This window comes from Octopus bimaculoides, chromosome 3 (genome assembly GCF_046866305.1).
Source record: "Octopus bimaculoides isolate indiv1 chromosome 3, ASM4686630v1, whole genome shotgun sequence".
Lineage (NCBI taxonomy): Eukaryota > Metazoa > Mollusca > Cephalopoda > Octopoda > Octopodidae > Octopus > Octopus bimaculoides.
The window spans coordinates 59,746,008-59,759,069 of NC_142930.1; the positions used below are offsets into that span (position 1 = coordinate 59,746,008).

Below are 13,062 nucleotides of genomic sequence, written 5' to 3' on the forward strand. Positions count from 1 at the left end.
TTCACTATTTCAGTACTAATCTTGAGAAAATGAACTTCATAAAACCAGAAGAAAACTCATACAGCTTCAAACCATGAATGCATTGTCAAAATATGGAAAACAATCAAGATATTTAGCCTGTAATAAGATCTGCATATGCAATGACATCTATGCCTGCACCCAGGAATGTGTGCACATGGACATTATACAAACACGCTTTATACACATATATGTAAGCATGCATACATGTGCGCTTAGATATATACATACTTACACACACAATACATACATGCAAGCAGGACTATCCCGTTGATGTTGTCTAAATTCCAATGAAAGAGCCTTTTTTCTAGGCTAGAAACCATTCCTATTTTTATTGATGTAAAATTAAAATAATAAAACCAGGAAAACATACATATGTAAATATTCAAAGTAACATAATTCATTCTAAGGGAATATATATGCTGTCAACAACATATCATCATCATCATCATCATCTTTTAACATCTGTCTTTCATGTTGATATGGGTTGGACAGTTTGACAGGAGCTGGTAAGCCCAAGGACTGAACCAAGCTCTAATGTCTGCTTTGGCATAGTTTCTATGACTGGATACCCTTCCTAATGCTACCCGTTTCATAGAGTGTACTGGCTACATTTTACATGATACACACACAGAGACACACACATACAAGCTCATGCACAGACACACACACACATACAAGTCTTGGCTAATGTTTTCCCAGAATTGTTGCTTATTTCCTGAAAAAAAAAAAAATTATACAGTATTCCAGGACAACTGAAACTTTCTCTCTACACTTTTCAGATTCACTTCAAGAACTAGTTATCTACAAGCATTCTATAGTAGGAGAATATCACAAACCCCATCGACTAATATTTAATTAAGAATTCTTTCTAGTTCATTAAGTCTGTCCTTCAGGTATTATAACAATAATTACTAGGATAGATCATAGCTATCTTAACTAAAGAACCACCATTCATTTTGATTAAGTGAAAAACATTGGTTCCATGAAAATAGGAACATTAAAACGATTCCCCAAATATCTCATCAATAAATACTGTCACTTACAATAACTGTGAATTACTTTTACCTTTGGAAAGTGAGAGATAACGAAAGGGAGGGAAAGTGATGACAGTGTGTATTTGAAAATAGAATTGTAAATTTTGCTTTATGTCAGAAAACTGAATGTTTCTGTCACATTCTAAGACTCACATCAGCTAACAACCATGAAAAGACATTGAAATTTACAAAAGTAGGCTTTTAAAGTCCTCAATTGTTTATCTGTTTACATGAAATAATCAAATACCTCCTGGAGATTGCTGTATAAAATGAATAACAAAATAGTCAATAAATTTATTTCCAGTGTTTTTGATCATCCATATTCTGCTCTACACTAAATATAGAAGCCTCAAACGCTACAGATACCCCTACTTCAAATAAATAGATATAATCATGGATTATCAAACAAGACAATTGCTTTCTAAACTTATAATAAAATCAAATAAACATTGAAATAAAATATATTTTATGCAGGCAGAGTTTTTATTTATATCAAATATGATAAAGTTAAATGTGTTATCTCTCTCTTACCTCTAGTAGCATGTTCTGAATTAAAATCAATATAAATTGATTATCTAGCTTATCTTTCATAGGTATTATTCCTAGAAGATTTGGTATTTCCCACCACCTTACTTTTCTAGATAGTGATGTTTCAAACTATGCAATGAAAATATTTGCAGATCTGAAAAACATGAGCCTGATTGATCCACATACCCATGTTGCTTCTTATATTTGTGAAAGTGTGTTTGCATGTGTGTGTGTTGCTGTGTATTTATTTTATGAATCCTCAGATATTTGCAGGAAGCTTATGTTAACTATGAATCATTAGAGGGGCAATACACTCCATATTGAAATCATGATGATCAGTAGCCAGCAGTTGATTTACAAAGATGTATTTGCATGGTATACTGTAGTATATATTGTGTCTGTGTATATGTATGTGAATTTGTGTTTTGATCTGAGATCATGTGTTGAAACTAAAACGATTGCAGCATGGAAGACCAGGTTGTAGTTTCAAGCGACCAAAAGTTTGATCTCATGTTACAGACAATAATTTTTTATGTGATGTTAACAGCCTTTGTGTGTTTCTGAATGGCTAACTTGTGTCTTCTAAGCTGCATCCATATATAAAGACACACACACTCACAACTTGTGGCATAAAGGACAAGACTTCTCTTACTTTAACCTCTGAGAATGACTTTGAAGGGAACTCAGTTGCTGACTTGAATTTCCTATGCCACTCAGAAACCCTCACTACCCCAACCACTGGCCAGAAACTGGAATATGCAGTGAGTCCAATTGCATGTGCGTTTTAGCCAACCTGTGCACTCCAAAAATACCTTCCAAATGTCCCCTTTCTACACCTGACAACACTTCATTTTTCACTTCCATTCAGGTCTTTCTGTTGCTCTCTGCTGCTTGCCTTTAAATATCACCCACTATGTCACAGGCCACCTTGATCTAAAGATCACTTGAGAGCACCCTCACTCCATTTCAAATTTGTCCATCTACTTAGGTGGATATCACTACCTCTGTGACCTCTGCAAGGTTGTAGTGCTGGCCTCACCCCTCTCCTTGTCTCCTTCATCACCTGAGTAGCTGATGGCTCTTCAAATGTCCATTATGTGAAGTGGAATTCCACCAACTAATAGATTTGTTTCAGGAATTCAGTTCTATCTTTCTTCCTTCTCCCATTGAGTCATGCACTATGCATTAGGTTTCAACCAAATTTCTTCTTCAATCTGAGCAGATACAGGTTCTTATTCCTCCTCAAAATGTTGCCATACTGTGTTTGGTCATCTCCATTCATACCTGAACTATACTCTTTGTGGCCTACTACTTAGCTTATCCTGCCCTAGATAACCTGTTGTACCAGATGATTGTCACAATGAAGGAAGGGGAAATCAAGCAACCCCACCCTCGATTGTAATAATGTGTCTTTCCACAAATTTCTCTCCATTTAGTCTATATGCAGCTATGAAGAAGCATCTGACTTTACACCTATCAGACATTTCCTTCAGCAGCCCTGAACAAAATGCAGTGATGTTGTCCTTCAGTAGTTCTTCTACTGGGCCCTTTTTCTGGAATATCTTGGACAGCTCCCTTGCAAAATCAGCTGCAGTCCTCATCTTGATTTCTCCACATTTCACAATTCACATTAGTTTACAGTCAATCATCAGGAGGTACAATCTTCCTTGGTAGTGCATCACATCAACTGTCAGCCTCTTCCAGTCTTCCTACACTTCGTCTTACATGAACTTGCTATGTAATTCAGAGACTCTTACTACCCCAATTACTGGCTACATGCTTACATGCTGGGAAAGGCAGATATTCTAACCACAATTTCATTGTAGACCATACCCACAGTCCAAAAAATGATCTCTCAAATCACCCTCTTACTCATTTAACATCACTTGACTTTTGGTTCCCTCCCGCTTGCCTTGGTATAAGATTCACTGTCATACAGCTGATGCCATTTGTGATTGCTTTAACATCATGAAAAATGTTCCTTCATCCAAGATATCATTAAAACCTCATTATTACATTAGCTCACACAGACCAATAGAATCACTGATAAAATATGGTAACTATCTACTGAGAAGAAATGTTTTGTAAGGGAAGATAACATTGTTTGATTTCATGGCAGAAGTTTTGTTGCAAAATCAATTACTTGATTTGATATAAAAATGGTAATTTTTGCACAACTTGGTAACAAAGTTTTCTGTGGGTTCCTTGATATCTTTTGTATTACATACTGTACATAAGAACATGTTTTTATCCTGTGTGGTGGGGGAATATACTTCTTAGATGGAATTAATATTTTAATTTACTTTCATGTCATAGCTCATATTGTCATTTGAGTTGACTGAAAGATGTCGGGTCAGCCAGTGAGCAATCCAAATTCTGCGCTGGTGCAGGAATAGGATTGAAGACATTTTAAATTCTTTTGCATGGAAGCAAAGAAAAAAAAGAAAAATCATGCTAGTTCTCCTCTACTTTTCAAAATACACCCAGATAAAGTGAAGATTTTTAAGCTTTTCAGTTGCATGTAAATGACTAGTTAACATGGTTATTGTATGTGTTTGCTTACCTTCACTGTTCTTGAACTTATCCACCATACTATTAAGAATGCTTCCCTTGTGGTAGTAGTAGTAGTGTGGGAGAAGTTTGTGGTAGGCTAGTGGATTTGTTGGAAATGGTGGGAAGCTTACAGTAGACTGGAAAGTTGGGATCATAATTTAAGTAATGTTGGCTGAAGAAGTGGGGTGAACTGAACTTATGAAAATAGGTTAAAGAGCAATGTTGATGTAGTTAGTTGTTCTTGGAATGGCATCAGATAAAGAAACCAAACTGAGATAATTCGTAGCATTTAAAAGAGACACCTTAGATGCAAAAATAGAAGTGTGTTATTATTCACTCAGCTGAGACTGGCATTCAAGAAAATATGTTATGATCAGAGGTTGTTGCATTTTTACAGCATGTATCTCTGAGTGCATGTACACACACATGTATGTGTGTGTGTATATATATATGTGTGTATGTATAAGTATGTATATATATGTATGTGAACATATTTATATATATATATATATATATATATATATATATATATATAAATTTAAGGAATGGAGTGAACGCATGTTATAACTGCATACTTTATTCCGACATATGTTTCGAAGAATTACAAATTATGCGATCCATAGGAATCGTCGATGTTAAAAATGTAAACTTCTCCTCAGGGAAATGTATGGGAACCATCTTAAACTTAAGACATTATGACGGAGTATGAGAACTATAGTCGGATAAGGTTATCCAACTATAGTTCTCATACTCAGTCATAATGTCTTAAGTTTAAGATGGTTCCCATACATTTCCCTGAGGAGAAGTTTACATTTTTAACATCGACGATTCCTATGGATCGCATAATTTGTAATTCTTCGAAACATATGTCGGAATAAAGTATGCAGTTATAACATGCGTTCACTCCATTCCTTAAATTTATATATACTCAAATACCCAAAATATCAAGGAGTTTCTGCCTCACAAACAGGAATTACACCACAGTTATTTTGTGATCTTTGCTACCCTGGTTTCTATTAACCCATTTATTCTATCCGAATTATTATTAATTAGGATAAAATAAATACATATAATTAAATATATATATATATTATATATATATATATATATATATATATATACATATATGAAATTAATATTTTGGACAATAGATATAAGTTTAATGTGTTTAAGTGTTGAGTAGAGCACTTGCACAGTTTGGGCTACCTATTGTGATCCACAGTCATGGTATATATATATATACACATATATATATATATATATATATATATATATATATATATATATATATATATATATATATATATATTATAAGGTTTTTAACTTTTAAATTTTCATATTCAAAAGAGAACGACCCTTAAGGAATCTAGTTAATGATCCCCTAAGGTAAGTTCTTATGCTATATTGGTAACGGTTGCTACATCCTCTGGAAAATTATTATATATATATATATATATATATATATATATATATATATATATATATATATAGTCACCATCATCATCACTGTTTTAATGTCTATTTTTTCAGGTTCTCATGAGTTAGACAGAATTTGTTGATGCAGATTATTATCAGATAGATAAGTGACATGTACGAAACTCTGGGCCTTTTAGTTACATATGCAACTTTATGCCAATTAAAAATAAAAGACCACACACACACACACACACATCAGACTTCTTTCTGTTTCTGTCTTCCAAATCCACTCACTAATTATCCTGGGGCTGTAGTAGAAAACACTTGCACAAAGTGTCATGCAATTTGACTGAATTTGCCTTCTTATGGATGAGAAAAGAATTTCTTAACAACACAACCATGTGTGCATCTATATATAGATATAGATACATGTGTGTGTAGCATGTGATGACATGATCAACTAGACTATCAGATATTGTTACATGTTGCTGGTCACAAGGTACTTTGCATTGTTTTTTTCAGCTTTTGAGTGATGCTACTCCACTGACTTGGCAAACATGCCTCCAAACCCCCTGGTCAGTAGTCAGTATTGCAGGGTTACCCATTTACAGAGGAGTGGGCTGGAGCAACATGAAGCATTTTACTCAAGAATACAATGTACAGCTGGTCTGACATTCAAAACCATGATCTCACAACCATGAGTGCAACACACTTAAGTACGAAACTATGCATCTCTCTCTCTCCACCTATACACATATATATATATATATACATACACACACACTTATATATATATATATATATATATATATATATATATATATATATAGTATCCCTCGCTACTATCTGTTAGTACAGCTCTAAACATCGTTAGGAAGGGCATCCAGCCATAGAAACCATGCCAAATCAGACTGGAACCTGGTGCAGCCTTCCGGCTTGCTAGTTCCAGTCAAACTGTTTAACCTATGCCAGCATAGAAAGCAGATGTTAAATGATGATGATGATGATCATCATATATATATATATATATATATATATATATATATATCTTTGCCACCTGAATAATCATAAACAATTAAGGATATCTTGGTAGCTATGAAATTACTTCTCAAATTTTAATGAATGGACTCCAGTGCACATTTCATTTTCTCACTTGTACTTCCCACATACTGAGCATTCTTTCCAGACTTATGCCAGTTAATGTGTATAATGTATCTGTATCGTTAAAACATTTCATTGATCTAGAACAATACAGAGATCTCTTAGGAACATACAATAATGATGTCTATTACTATGATAACGCCTGTAACAACAAATGATGATAATTGTAGTTATGAAAAACATTAATATCACATGCTATTTTTATCAAAATCAGAGAGTTTTTCTTTTTTTAAAGTACATGTCCAGCATTTCTCCCCACCGCATTTTGAAATATAAGATGTTTAGAGATGTACTAATAGATAGTAGCATGGGGTACTATATTTTCCAATCCTATTCTTTAATTTGTTTCAGTCATTTGACTGTGGCCATGCTGGAGCACTACCTTCAGTCGAGCAAATTGACCCCAGAACTTATTCTTTGTAAGCCTAGTACTTATTCTATCGGATCTCTTTTGCTGAACTGCTAAGTTACAGGGATGTAAACACACCAGCATCAGTGGTCAAGCAATGTTGGGGGGACAAACAGCGACACACAAATACATACATATATATATATATATGTATATATATGTAAAATGGGCTTCTTTCAGTTTCCGTCTACCAAATCCACCCACAAGGCTTTGGTCGGCTTGAGGCTATAGTAAAAGACACTTGCCCAAGATGTCACACAGTGGGACTAAACCCAGAACCATGTGATTGGTAAGCAAGCTACTTACCACACAGCCACTCCTGTGCCTATATATATATTTTTTAATGAGTATTTTTTCTTAAATTTCTCTGCACAAATTTTAAATTACTCCCTGAAATAAGGGAGTAATTTAATAAATACTATGTGATAAGTTACCAAAATGTTGATAATCAGACCATATATTAAATTTTCATTTTTAATGTAGCCTACTCTATGTGACAGGTATTTTTATGAAAAAAAATATTAGGAATACCATGAAGACAAACATCAAATTGAGGGATAATTAAAGAAGAAAAAAATTTCTTTTAATTCTTGATCCTTTGTTAGGCTAAGGGTACTTAGAGATAAAATTACACTGTCAGTAATTTTATCACACAGAATAACGAGATTAAAGGAGTAGAAATTAGAGTGAATATTTTTTCAGTCAATGAAGAACGTGTTAAACATGTCAGCAACTGAAGATGCATTTACACTTGATGGAATGGCATTTTTCTTTTCAATATCAAATATTTTACCATGGAAACCAATCAATATTTTTGCTACATTTTGTCAACTTTTGATTTGTATAATGAAATATATCTTCTATTTTTGAACATCTATCAAGTGGTGTTTTTTGGGAAATTTGATATGAGAAATAAATTATCAGAAATTTATGTTGTTTAACATATCTAATATATATATATATATATATATATATATATATATATATATATATATATATATTCTTGTAGATACAATGTATGTTCAGAATATTTTAAATAATAAAACTTTATCAAAGATATGAGTGAGAATATAATACAAATGATATAGGTAACGTGATAAACGTTTTGAACCTTATAAAATAATGAATATTAAAGAATATAGCAAATGGAAAAATTCTATATATTGTAATATCCACATATATTATACAGGGTGTCCACAAAGTCTGGGTACATGGAGTAAATAAAATCATAACATAAACAATTAAATATAAGAAATAATAATTTCTTAAAGTATGTGTTAATCCCCATGTACCCAGACTTTGTGGACACCCTGTAGATTAGGTATTTCATTACCAAATTATTTTACGGATGTGCATGACTATGAAATATAATAAGGCTGTGACTCTTATAATAGTTTAGATTTATTACATCTATACTATTATTATTTATTAGCTTTGACATACTGAGACACAGACGTAACTGTGCAGTTGAGATGTTCTTTTGATTCAACTACATGGCACTTTGCTTGTGTTCTGAAACCAAAGCATTTGACTTGACATCAGCATTGTGAGTGAATTTGGTGGACAGAAACTGTGTGGAAGTCAGTTGAATGGATTGCACTTGTTCTTGGAAGGTAGACTTAACCTGTTACCTAATTTACTAATAAAATTTAACCTTCAGTGTCTTTTAGTATCTTCTCTTGCAAGTATTGGGCACAAGTCTCTGATCTGAGGATCAGCCATAAATCAGGATTTATTCCTTCCTCTTCCCCACCATTCTTGGAAATACTACTGAAGGTCATGTGTGCTATCATTTTTCTACTACTATGGTAGAATTTAATTAACTTAATACCTGTTTAAGAAAAACATGTCAGAAGAATCAAAGATTTGTTTATTATATAAACACATCAGTACTTGTTAATTGTATTTGTGGGTTAATAATAGGAACATTAGTCTATCTCAGATAAAAAATTGTTGATCTTTTGGTTTTCTGAATCTGGAGTTCCTTATATCTTGAAAAGGGTATCAATATAAACTATCTGAGTATTTAAAAAAATAAATAATAATTGAAAGTGATATATTTCATGAAGAAGGCAGAAGTAAATCCTACAAGACAAACCATGAAATTACATTTAAGTTGCATGTTTTAACATTGTTTTAATAAACTAACAATGTTCTTTATTTTATTGAAAAGAAGTACAAGAAATTCATTTTCCAGTTATTTGATGAATATTAGCTAACAGCTTTATAGTTTACCTACCAAATTTACAGTTCTTCTGTTTATTGTATTTATCTCTAAGATGAGTGTTTATGACAAATATTCTTAGCTTTCTTCACTATAATATGAAGTATTTAGAAAATGGGTATTTGAGTTTATTATAAATTTTAAAATATTTTTAAATACTAAAAGTGTTTATAGGTTGATTATACTACAGCTATGTCGTTGGCCCAACTGAACAACCCCCAAAATTTGTGCCTGTCACTGCATTACTTGTTGTTCAGGAGTAATATCAACATTTCTGTAAATATAAACTCTTTGGGTTGTAAAAATTAAATACACTGTTTTGAATCCATAAGAGAAATCTAAGATATCAAATACCTTGATAACTGACTCACATTGGTGCCTGTAATAATTAATGATAAGATTAGTAGCAATAGTGATACAGATAATTTCTGAAGCAAAATATGTTTTAGTCAATTCATTAAACTCTCATACATGGTTAATCTCTTAAAACACAAAGAGAAGAAGAGGCAGAAGAAAAATTAATTAATTCTTTCAAATGCCCACTCCATTTAATATTAAGCATGTATTGTTGCATAGTACTGCTCACTTCTGTATGCAGTGATGGTAATGTATAATTAATAGATATTTTCTTTTACTCCTTCTGCTGAATTGAAACTTCTCTTTCAGTTGGTTTAGTTGTGTTTAAATGGATATGAAACGAATTTAAAACAAATCTAGTCGTCGTTTATGTCTTTCATCAGCACTCTTATATTAATTGACATGGGTGTCTGTTATCCTCTTGAATATTCTGATATTTTTCCTGAAGCATAAATAATTAGTTTGGAAGTCATATTTTCTGTTTCATAAATTTAGCAAAGTTTAAGTTTTTGGCTAAATACTGCCATCACAGATATGTAAAAACTTTGTATTAAATATCAAATTTGATTTCATTTTATAATTAACAATGCAGTCAGTACACATTATACTTTCATCTCACATATTTACTTAGTTGAAAGGCATAATAGTTTAGAAGAATGTAGAATCTAGAGAAATGCAGAGGAAGGCATTACCACTAATTATATTTCTTACAAGGAATGATTATTCACAGAACAATGACTTATTACAAATCTGGAATACATAAATTATGAACTAAAGTTTGGCACCGTGCCCCCAGTAAGTTTTTTATGCATTTTTGGAGAATTAATATACAAACACAAAATTTTCGTCTACAATCAATGAGTTAAAATAATATCTACATTTTCTTAAAATGCTAATTTAATTTTAGCTCATTCTCATCTGTTGATTCAGTCCAACAAATCGACTGAGAGTCTCTATTTAGTTGCTTGAGCTGTTAGAAATAGCAGTCAAATATTTTTCAGATCACTCCCTTAACTTCATGAAAAACAGAAGGTTACTTTGGATAAAGAATTCCATGCTTGCGAATAAAATAGAATGGTCATGCTGGAATGCTCTGTTTTAGGGATTAGAACTTGACTTTGATAGTGTCTTTTCCATTACTACTGAACTGTGCATGTCAAAGTTAGCTTCTTGTTCTTGAAAAACTCTTCTTTTTCTATAAAGACCTGTTTCAGTTTATAGATGCACTATCTCTGACCCTACTATCAACCAGCTTTACATTCTCCTTTCCAATTACTCAAATGGGATGATGAAACTCAGAAAAAAACCCATCCCTTTTATCGCCGTCAATCTCCTTCTATTGTGACAACTGATATGGTTGCTATAACCAGATCTACTGACTGGAGACATACACCAGTTGTCAGGAAAGCTGTCAACCAATTGCTGCACATATTAATAAAACAGAATACAAGACTATGCCTTTGCATGATCAACACATCATTAAAGCTCTCAAATTTTCTGCAATTTTTAGTAATTTCTTAAGGCAAACTTATACCTGTAACATTACCAAAACTACATCTCACAAAGCTTTCTCTCCATGGGAAGGAAAATATTCAAATCCCATTATGATTTTCTACAAAGTTGAAATTTGACCCACATTCAGTGTACTTGTCACATATTTGGGAAATACTACTGAAACATGAAGATTTCTGAAAGCATCTAGAAAGTCACTCAGTGATTGGCAAGGTTCTACTCAGTAACAGACTACAGTCACTGACTTCTTTTCTGTTACTAATTCAATGGTTTGGAGACTTATCACTAGTTACCTACCCTTTTGCTTATGCTCCTCTTCTTTCTCCCTGATTCTGAATTTTTCAGTTATTGTTCCCCATGCTGCAGCTTCCTGGATATAATGTTTGTAATTATGTAGACATCAACTTACAGATGTTCTAACTGAATAACAGCTTCACTATTATTACACATCTGAAAATGTTATAGACATGTCCCTCCTCTGCAGACTAAACAACAGGAAAAAAAAACCGCATAAAAATAAAATATAGATAATGAATTCCCAGCTTGGAATGGCTTTGGCTAAATAAAAACAAATCAATTTTTATTTGTATGCAAAGTCATGTACTTTAGCTTCTAATTAAAATATTAATAACCATCAATACATTATTCAAGTCTGCTCTAGTTTGCATAATCCTCATATTGACAATTATTTCAAATATAATTGCCAGTTTTACTGTTCTAATCTCTATCGCTTTCATTTGGATATTAATGTAAATATACTTTCTGCTAAATTTTTTCACTTGACATAAATCATTTTAATATAAGTAAAAATATATATATATATTGCAATACAACAGTTCTGTTTCAAAACTCTACACCAGATGTATTTCATTCATTTATACTTTAATAATTTATATATTTCAATAATTTGTATACCTACAGTCCTTCAATTATCTAAAGTTGGCACTCCATCGCTTACGACGTCGAGGGTTCCAGTTGATCCGATCAACGGAACAGCCTGCTCGTGAAATTAATGTGCAAGTGGCTGAGCACTCCACAGGCATGCGTACCCTTAACGTAGTTCTCGGGGATATTCAGTGTGACAAGGCTGACCCTTTGAATTACAGGCACAACAGAAACAGGAAGTAAGAGTGAGAGAAAGTTGTGGTGAAAGAGTACAGCAGGGTTCGCCACCACACCCTGCCGGAGCCTCGTGGAACTTTAGGTGTTTTCGCTCAATAAACACTCACAACGCCCGGTCTGGGAATTGAAACTGCGATCCTATGACCATGAGTCCGCTGCCCTAACCACTGGGCCATTGCGTCTCCACTATCTAAAGTAACCCCACAACATTTCAGTATACTTTGCAATTAATTTGCCTCATATGCTCTGCCTCTTTGCATAGAGATAAGCACAGCAGTGCAGTTAGTATAAGTTAAATGTTTTATGAGAATGTTTTGTGTTTCACAGTCTTGAGTTTAAATAATTGATATGTCTTCCATCTCAGTATAAGGGAATAATTATTGGTGATAAAACGGTTTTAAGTATGAATATTGACTAAACTGTTGTTAAGGACTTTGCATTGCATCTTGGGCAAGTGTCTTCATCTATTACTTTGGTTGAATACAGACTAATAACTTGTAATTTCATTTGGAAGATGGTAACTATGAAGAAGTGCATGTGTGTATATCTGTCTATCCATCTATGCATCGATCTGTGTGTGTGTGTCTGTCTGTCTGTCTCTCTCTCTCTCTCTCTCTCTCTCCCCCATCTCTTTCGCCCCTCTGTCTCTCCCTCTTTTTCTCCCTATGTATATTTATATATTCACACGCATGTGTATGTATATATACATATATATATATATATAC

General features: G+C 33.0%; 1 protein-coding gene and 1 long non-coding RNA gene across 3 annotated transcripts in view; one reads left to right on the top strand and one right to left on the bottom strand.

The window, feature by feature from the left end:
• Window positions 1–13,062, top strand: part of LOC106874729 (uncharacterized) — a 1,612,306-nt gene that overhangs the window by 584,489 nt on the left and 1,014,755 nt on the right. The gene's annotated exons all lie outside the window — the stretch shown is intronic.
• Window positions 1–13,062, bottom strand: part of LOC149136549 (uncharacterized) — a 42,478-nt gene that overhangs the window by 19,812 nt on the left and 9,604 nt on the right. The gene's annotated exons all lie outside the window — the stretch shown is intronic.